This window comes from Triticum dicoccoides, chromosome 4A (genome assembly GCF_002162155.2).
Source record: "Triticum dicoccoides isolate Atlit2015 ecotype Zavitan chromosome 4A, WEW_v2.0, whole genome shotgun sequence".
NCBI lineage: Eukaryota > Viridiplantae > Streptophyta > Magnoliopsida > Poales > Poaceae > Triticum > Triticum dicoccoides.
Window position 1 is genome coordinate 555,701,331 of NC_041386.1, and position 10,169 is coordinate 555,711,499.

Here is a 10,169-nt window from a genome sequence, read left to right on the forward strand (position 1 = left end):
TGGCGAATTGGGACAAGCTTTGGTGTAATGTTCTTGTAAACTGGAGCTTCCCTCAAGAAGGCTCATGGTTCCGACAGGGAACGTGTCACCTCCGTGTGCGAAACGACATACGTACACTGCCTACTCCCGCCTTAATTTTTTTACACAGCCATATTAGACCAAATAGAAGTACCGTGATAATTTTGGAATTATTTCGGGCTAGTTTTGCCTTTTTTATACATTAATTGAGTTTCTGGGCATTTAATGTGCATAATTCAAATTTGAACTACAAGCACAAGCTCCAGTGCACCAAAGTTGTTTGAGAAATCACATGTGTATCCTTGGGTGAATTTTTAGGTCCCATGCAAGAGGTTGGAGTGAAATTCAAACATCTGGGCATCGTGGCCCGGCGGGAAAGATTGAGAAACTTGATTTTTTTAATTCCTGTAATTCCAAAACACGCTTGAAAATCATGAAACTTGGCATGGTGTCATGACATGGCACGAACATGCTGCGGTAATTTTTTTGGCCGAATTAGGACAAGCTTTGGTGTAAGCTTATTGCCAACCGGAGCTTCCCTCAAGAAGGCTCGTGGTTCTGAAAGGGAACGTGTCACCTCCGTATGCGAAACGACATATGTAAACTGCCTTCTCCCGCCTTAATTTTTTACACAGCCAAATTAGACCAAATAGAAGTATCGTGCTAAATTTTGGAATTATTCCGGGCTCGTTTCGCCTTTTTTATACACTAATTGAGTTTTGGGGCATTTAATGTGCATAATTCAAATTTGAACTACAAGCACATGCTCCAGTGCACCCAAGTTGTTTGAAAAATCACATGTGTGTCCTTGGGTGCATTTCTAGGTCCCATGCAAGAGATGGGTGTGAAATTCAAACATCTGGGTGTCGTGGCTCGGCCGGAAAGATTGAGAAACTTTGGTTTTTAATTCATGTGATTCCAAAACACGCCTGAAAATCATGAAACTTGGCATGGTGTCATGACATGGCACGAACATGCTGTGGTAATTTTTTTGGCCGAATTGGTACAAGCTTTGGTGCAAGCTTCTTGCAAACCGAAGCTTCCCTCAAGAAGGCTCGTGGTTCTGAGAGGGAACATGTCACCTCCGTGTGCGAAATGACATACATACACTGCCTTCTCCCTCCTTAATTTTTTACACAGCTAGATTAGACCAAATAGAAGTACCGTGCTAAATTTTGGAATTATTCCGGGTTCGTTTGGCCTTTTTATACATTAATTGAGTTTCTGGGCATTTAATGTGCATAATTCAAATTTGAACTACAAGCACATGCTCTAGTGCACCAAAGTTGTTTGAAAAATCACATGTGTGTCCTTGGGTGAATTTCTAGGTCCCATGCAAGAGATGGGAGTGAAATTTAAACATCTGGGCATCATGGCTCGGCCGGAAAGATTGATAAACTTGGTTTTTTAATTCCTGTAATTCCAAAACATGCATGAAAATCATGAAACTTGGCATGGTCTCATGACATGGCACCAACATGCTGTGGTAATTTTCCAGTCCGATTTGCGAATGCCCACACATTAACAATCAACAAAGTCATTTTGGAACAAGTGTTGTCACGATACAAATCAAAAACACAAGTATTACTGAAAACGTGGGCGTTCGACTTACCAATTACGTGCGGCCACGCGTCCCCTTTTTTATTGGCTAGGAGGTGTCGTGCGGGGTAGCTATTTGAGTACGGGAGGCGTGCGATCAGACCCCTGTGCGTGCTCATCGGGAGGAGAGCCCTTTGATCGCTACCCGCCACGCACCTCCCTCCCAACGTCTCTATTAATGGAGCTCGAGCACCTGTTGTACGGCGTGGCTATATGTCTCACTATTCTGAGATTTAAGAGAGAAAAATGAAAATCTGAGAAGAAAGTTTTGCACAGATCTTGATGTAAGATCCGACGGACCTATATAGCATCAACTGCGACTTATAGCAAGCATGATGAATATAAGGACGATAATAGTGGATAATAATTATCTTACATATTCAGAAACAAAATAAAAAAAGCCACATGCGGCAACGTCCAAAATACACAAGGGCAAAAGAAGAAGGAAGACAAATGATCTGGCTCGCTGATCTCTACTTTCTTGATGCGTTGCTGCGGGCCGCGGGAAATAGTCTCTGCGGCGAGTGTTGACGAGCTCTTTCTTGTGCTCAAGATGCTACTTGAGAGCATCCACGGATTCCTCCACCAGCCTTTTGCGCTCGATGCGCAGCATGGCATTATCGTCCATATGTTTCTCGATGATGACACCGGTCCTCTTCAACAAGGCAGTGATCTGCTCCTGCTGCTCCACACTTCCGATGATCTTCGCCCTCAACAGGTCATGCTCGGCCCGGAGCTTCGCATTGCTCTCATTTAGTTGTCGGATGACGTCGGTAGACTGTTCAAACGAGGCTTTCAGGTCACCCTGTAACCTCTCCCACCTGGAGATCTGATCCATCTGCCTAAGGGCGAGGGCACGCATGCGCCTGTAAGAGTCCTCGCCCGCCCGCGAGGCATTTTCCCAGGCCGCCGCGGTGCGAGAGGACATCTCTGCTGCATTCGCGGCGCGGCCGGACCAGTCTGCTGCATCAACAGCGCGGCAGGTCCTCCGTGCTGCTTCGGCAGCGCGATAGGACCTCTTTTCTGCTACGGCCATGCGGTGGGACATGTTGGCTGCTTTCGCGGCGAGGCGGGATATCTCTCGTGCTCCCGCTTCCAGGCTCGCCTCTCCCTGGTGGCAATCTCTCAACCCAGAACTCACGCTGGCCATGGCGGACGCAAGGGAATAATGATGAATGACTTGTTTGTTTTTGCGGATGAGGAGTTGAGGGAATGTGAAGTCATCTTGGAGTAGTAGTATTTATAACTGAGTAGTAATACACTCCTAAGTGGAAAACTGTTTAGCTTTTGATCAGTGTGAATAGGTTTGCAATTTGGAATGTGACGGGACGCGGCCTCCCTGTTCTTCTAAAAAAAATTGTGATGGGACGCATGCTCAAAATTTACTGATGGTTATAAGTGCGGCACTATTCCCGGAAGGCGTAACATGGGCACATATGCCTTCTCGGCCGCATATGTGGCGTTTGCACCATAGGGTGCACCGCAATAGGCAATGTCAGCACCATCGCACATGGTTCTTTTAATTAGAATGTGTGTGCCCGTCTAGTGCACACACGTTGATCTATCTAATTGTTTCAGTTTGTTGTGGCTAATTGCAAACAGTTCATCCATGTGAAGTGTATGCCATCAATCGCAGACACTTTGATCTGGCTGACCTGTTTCTGTTCTGTTGCCTAATCACAAACAGTTAATCCTTCTGAAGCGTATGCCTTCAATCACACACACCTTGATCTGGCTGACCGTTTCTTTTGTGTTGCCTAATCACAAACAGTTCATCCGAGTGAACTGTATGATGTGTATCGCACACACCTTCATCTGGCTGCCCATTTCTTTTGTTCCTCCTAATCGCAAACAGTTAATTGAACTGAACTGTATTCCCCTCATCGCACACGCAACTAAAACCTAAACTGTGTTTGATGCATTCGTCATTGCAAACTTTTTATATATTTTTGACGGTTTTCATACAGCACCGTTTGTGATTGTTGCATCGCACACAGTTTCTCGAAGGGTCTCTGATCGTAGTGTCGCGTTACCAGCATCCTGCAGTAGTGTGTGTGCAGGGAAAATGATAAATCTAATCTGCATACTTGATGAAATCATGAGCATAAGTGGCAGATCTTCAACTGACAGATCAATAGTGTTATGCAAACAAAATGTGCACGATGGCACGGCAGATCAGAGTTTAACTAGCCTATTACAAGGCATCCGATGGCCCAAAGAGGATAAGTGTTTTGGAGATGTAAACATCACAGTGCTATGATTAATAAAATGGCTCATGACTCTTGGCGGGTTGAAGCCTCTGGATCATCATGTGCCTCGTCTTCCTCTTCAGATCCTTGATTATCCATCAGCTGGAAGTCAAGCGTAGCCTAGTTGATACCGGTCAATGCTCTAAGAATAGCTTCATCATCAATAAGGTTGGATGGATCAATGTCAGGAGCGAAGGTGTGCTTACAAATCGGTGGGATGAGATCCGTCTCCTGATGAATTGGCGCCTTCACTTTCTTGTTCTCAGCGTCATAAGCCGCTTGATATGTGGTTAGATTGGTTTCTTCAGCCAACTTACTTGCTAATGGACGCATTGCTCTTGCTATTTCTGTAAAGTCATCAGCAGGCAGATCCGTCCTCTTTCACACTTGGGAAACCATTGGCCAAATCTTCTGGATCCAGATCTGCTTGCCATGCCTTAGCCCGGCTTAAAGCAGTCAATGCGCCGGCTCTGGCAGATGCTCGATATCATCAATCCTTTGGGGCAGCACTGATAACCTCTCCAATGTATCTTTGATGAGAGTGGGTGGATATTTCTTGTGCATAGCAGCATCAATGGTACGTTGGGTGCCAGTATATAACTGTTCTACAAGAGTGTAGACAGCTTTAAGCCGGATGTGCATATCTGAGCCCAACTTGGCGCTCTGAGAACCTATATCAATGAAGTTATTGATAAGTCGGTAGATGTTTATAATATGTTTATTGAGATGCAAAGGATTCATGTTTCATAGTTACCAAAGATGGCTGATGACATGTTATTGATCTGTTGCCTTAAACCAGACAACTCGTCAGTCACCGGCTTAAGTACGGCTTCGGCATCCTCTGATCTCTTCAATAGAGTCGCCTTTTCAGTCTCCCAGCCATTCTTATCAGTGTTGAATTTTTGCTTAAGCTGCTCAATATTTTCTAAAGCAGTCTTCAGTTCTGACTTGGCCTTGGATGTCTCAGATTGCTGAGTTTTAACGTTGGCCTTCATATCAGTAAGTTGTGACTCCTTCTCAATCAGGTCAGTCTGTGACATAAGTAAACATAAAAGGTATTATGAGCATGATTATTTTTGAAGTCCCAAGCACAATACAAGTATTTTCCTTGGCACCTGGGGGCTAATGTCTATTGCTCTTAAGAACTTTTCGAAGTCCCAAGCACAATACAAGTATTTTCCTTGGCACTTGGGGTCTAATGCCTATTACTCTTTTCAAAGACAAATTTATTCGATGACTCAAGTATAATGATATGATCCAGTTTACCAAGGTTACTTATTGAAGTGTTGATTTATCAATGTTGGTAAGTCCCGGTTTAACTATGCTAGTTAAATCGACCCTTGGGGGCTATGGATGCGAAGTTCATTAATGCTACTTAAAGTCCCGGCTTAACCTGATGATTTAAGCCGGCCCTTGGGGGCTACTAGTGATGATGTTCAGTTCTTTATGGCAATTCAAAAGTCTACAACATATTCAATCCTATCATATCCTATAGACTTGGCGGTTGATAGACATATGAAGAGAATAGTGATTGGATTACCTCATAGCGTTCCTTCATCAAATTGACTAAGACGGCTTCAAAATCACGGCTGGTGTATAGACGGTTCAAAAAACCAGAGTGGATTTCTTGGGCACTAAACTGGGAGTAGTCTTGTAAGTCTACTTTCCACTTGCATTTATCAGCAGCAGAAATTTCTTCCTTGGCGTTGTGCTTGGATAAGGCAGTGGGTTACCCGGCGCGGTATAACCAAGCCCGGTGATGGTAACGTCATCAGCCTTATCTTCGTTAGGCTTGATGGGGCTTGGTGGTTTAGAGATGACCAGTTCAATATCTATTTGATCCATGGTGATGTCGTGCTCTTCCGGTGACGGGTCATCAATGGTGGCTTCAGCAATTGGATGAGAGGATTATGGCTATTATTTTTCTGGCTCGGACGGGTTGGAGTCGTCAGCTGGCTTGTTCAGTTTTGCCTTTTTGCTGGGTTTCGCCTGGCCACTGAGAATAAGAAATACATAGATGTCACCATATTAATCATGTATAAAGTTTGAATGATTGAGTATACCCTTACCCAGGCACAGACTTGAAAGCTAGGATTTGAGTTCCCGTTAAGTTGCCGGAGGAGGAATGAGATGTTCCCTAATAATTTGAATCAGAGGGATTAAGAGGTTGACGAAAAAGACCCGCCTTGGGATAATCTAAGTCAGAAATGTTTGAAACCTCTGGTCAACATTTGCGAGGTGCCGGGGTGTTTGGTAAGCCGGAGGATAAAACTCCACCGCCACTATTCCGGGTTTTGCGGTGAGCTTCATGTTGCAGCTTATGCAAAAGAAAGTTGGGATCCAAGTGAGCTAAAGGGTGAGAAAATCTTACTTTCTGGCTTGCCTGTCAAGTTTTCTGTGTTGGCAGAGGTTCTGAGCCGGAGGAAAGAGTAATTACCTCTGCATCATCTGCACGGCTGGCCTCCGCTTCATCCTGATAATAGTCATTGTCAATAAGATGTACAAAAAACGAGCCAAGGGGATCAAGTTCTACCTCCGACTCGTTGTCATCATCTTTATCATCCAAATTGAATAATTCGGCAGTGTTGGACTTCTTCTTAGCAGGCCTTTTGGTGGCGTTATTCTTTGTCCGGGTTTTCTTTGGTTTTTGGGCAATTTCTTGGCCCAGAAGGGTGAGTCGGCCTGCAAACATTGAATGAGTATGAGCAAGCAGCACAAATGAAAATATGAGTCAAGTATGAGCTGGAGTCAAAACTTACAGCTGGCGGCTTATTCGAAACGCAGAAAGGGGCCAATCCAACTTTACTGCAATCTTCTAAGCTTTCATTCAACAAAGTCTTGGTCATTCCATTGATGTCCTCTTCAGTCATTTTTGTTTTACAGTGACGCTGAGGATCTGTTAGCTCGCTAGTATACTCACACATTAAACCGGGCCGGATACTTAAAGGCAAGACTCTCCAGGCGACCCAGCAGCGAACTAGATCAATTCCGGTCAAGTCGTTGGCCATGAGGGCACGGATCTCTGTGAAAACCGGTACATATTTCTTCCGTTCTGCAGTGCTAATATGGTCCGGAAGATGATGTATGCTACTAATTCGGCTGGCTCGGTAACCCGGTAGGGGGTTCTCTCCTTCTGGCGAAGTGTCTTGGCAATAAAACCAAGTCTGATTCCAGTCTTTGGGGTGACTGTGCGGATTAGCGGCTGGGAAAATAGCCTCTTTCCGGCGCTGTATGGATATGCCGCCTAGTTCAAGGCTAGGTCCGTCTGTGAATTGCCGGTTCAAGTAGTAGAACTCTCTGAATAGTTCTACGCTGGGCTCCTGTTGAAGTTAAACCTTGCAAAACACTTGGAAATTGCGGATGTTTGAAATGGAGTTTGGTCCGATATCTTGTGGATGGAGTCTGAAGAAATGCAACACATCACGGAATAATCTTGAGCCGGGAGGACTAAAACTCCGGTCCATATGATCCATAAAAACCGCCACTTCACCATCTTTGGACTCAGGGCGAGTTTCATTGCCCGGAACTCTCCAGTGGATGGCTTCTTTTTTGGCTAAGACGCCAGTCTAAACATATTCTTCCAAGTCTTCCTCGGTGACCCGAGAAACAACCCAGTTGCAGGCGGTGATAGTCTTGACCATCTTGAGAAAAAAAGGCCTACAAGACGAAGACATTACCAGCTTAAGATCATGCTAAGGCTGTTGATTCAAAAGTAAAAAGCTATCACATTAAGCCGGAAGATGAACATTTGAGGAGCGAAGGTATTCACATTGGCGGCTTAAAAGGGGACTAATGATACCTACCGGTTTAAGGATTCTGCTATTAATCCAGACAGAGTTTTAAAGAAATCATAAGCAAGCATTCACTGGTGTGTGTCGATCCTAAACAAACGGTTTTTAACCCCTTTCTGTGACGGCATATGGAACCGTCTCCAAGTGAGTGTGGGCGATAGGGGGTCCTTCCCACACGACCCAGAAACCGTCGGGGATAGGGAGCCTTGATGCATACAGTTGTCCCTGTATAACTATTTCTGATATCTCGAATATCCCAAACGCTTCATCCTTTCCACTCATTTGTGCTCGCATTGCCATCGCAGTCGGAGTTTTGTGGTTCTGCCTAAAACTAGACAGATTCCAGGCATGATAGTTTTCTAGGCAGATTCTAGGCACGGGAGATTTACGATGCCTGGCACATCACAAACAGTTCATGATTATAAACCGTGTACGATAGGTAGACAATCACACACATTTAGTTTTCCCGCACCGTATGTGATAGTGTCTGACATCACACATGCTTTGCAAACGGCAACTGTGTGCATGCTTGCACACGTTTCCTCTTTGTGAACCGTCTCGGATTATGGTGTATATCACAAATGTTTGTGTTTTACCAACCATGTGTGTCGTAATGACCTGCACAACATAATTTTGCCCTAATTTAATTGCTGCTATTTGAAATTATACCTAATTTAAACTTGAGAATAGGCTATAGCTTTATTCATATCCATCAGGTTCAAATAACCAATGCATTATTCAATTCACAGGTACATATGTTTAAGAATTACAGAAGCACCAAATAAAGGATGATGTACCAGGGTTCTATACTTGTACTATTACAGAGGGTAAAGAAAGAGGCAACAGACATTCCAGTTGCTGAACAAGGTGAAGCAGAATGGCCCTATTGTGCCCTCCTGGATACAGAAGGAATGCAGGACTCTAGTCCAACCCCTTGTGATGGTTGGCTGCCAATCATGTAGTTTGAGAGGTAATCTTGAGTAAAATGCTTCAGGATCCACTGCAAAAGAAAAAATATTCAGATATTGTCATCTAAAACAACTCATTACGGGCAGTAAAAAGAAGGCTACATGGTTCTTACTTACCATCCTGCAGTTCACTGTTGTCTTGCATGAAGTGTAAACAAATAGTTTGATTGACAACTTTTGACCCATTTTAGTAACAATCTTAATCAGTTTCTTCACTTGATGCTAGTTCATGAATATCTCATTGCCCCATACGCAGAAAGGGTCGAAGTGTGGATCTTTGGCAATGATATATGTACCTAAAAGCACCAAGTTAATATTAGAAGCTAAACAACAATTGAAAAATGATGTAGTACAACACTCCATCCATCCCATTATATAAGATTTTATTACATGTATATCTAGACATCATCAGAACATTAAGGTAACACTCTTCCTTGTTGCTATGTAGCATGGGATTGCATATTTAGTCATTCCGTACAATGCATGTTGCTAAACAACAATTGAAAAACGAAAAGGCATGTTAACTACAATATCCTTAACATCAACCAAATATCGTAATTCATAGTGGTATTGTTGAAACTGTTATTGATGAAACTGAACTGCACAGCAAATAGTTGCACATATAGAGCATCACATTTTGAAGAACTAAAATAAACAAGTCATAAGGACTACATCTCACACGGTTGGTGAGAATAAACTGTGTGGGACCTACTTGATTTGAATTACAAAATGGGGTCACAACGGCAATGGATGGTGTTTGAATTGCTAGACCTTTTATCTGTAGTGAACATGCAACTGTATGTGTATTGTAAAAGAATTGGAATTATTCAGGGTTCATTTGGAGATTTCATACATTAAACTGGTTTTCTAGCCATTTCAGGTGCACAATTCAAAATTAAACTACATGCACATGCTCCGGTGCATACAAATTGGTTGAAAAACCAAATATGTGTCCTTCAGTGCATGCTTAGGTCCCATGGAAGAAATGGGAATGAATTTTTTGGGGTTCGTTTGGCCTTTTTTATACATTAACTGGGTTTTCTAGGCATTTTATGTGCATAATTCAAATTTGAACTACAAGCACATGTGCCAATGCACCAAAGTTGGTTGAAAAATCACATGTGTGTCCTTGGGTGAATTTCTAGGTCTCATGCAAGAGATGGGAATAAAATTCAAACACCATGGCACTGTTGATTGTCGGCAAAACGTTGAGATGCCTAGTTTTTAAATTCTAGTAAATCCAAAACTCGTCTAAAATTCATGAAACTTGGCATTCTATCATGGAGCAGCATCAACATGCCGTGGTGAAAATTTTGTCCCATTTGGGGCAGGTTCGGGTATAAGCTTCTCACAAACCAGAGCTTCTCACAACAAGCATGATGGTTTCGATAGGGAACGTACCACCTTTGGTGACGGGACGATATTCGTTGCCTCTTATTGCTTTCAAAAAAATTCTAGTGTCAACATAGAACAACAGGAGTGTTGTGTTCAATCTTGGAATTTCTCGGGGTTCATTTGGCCCTTTTTATACATTAACTGGGTTT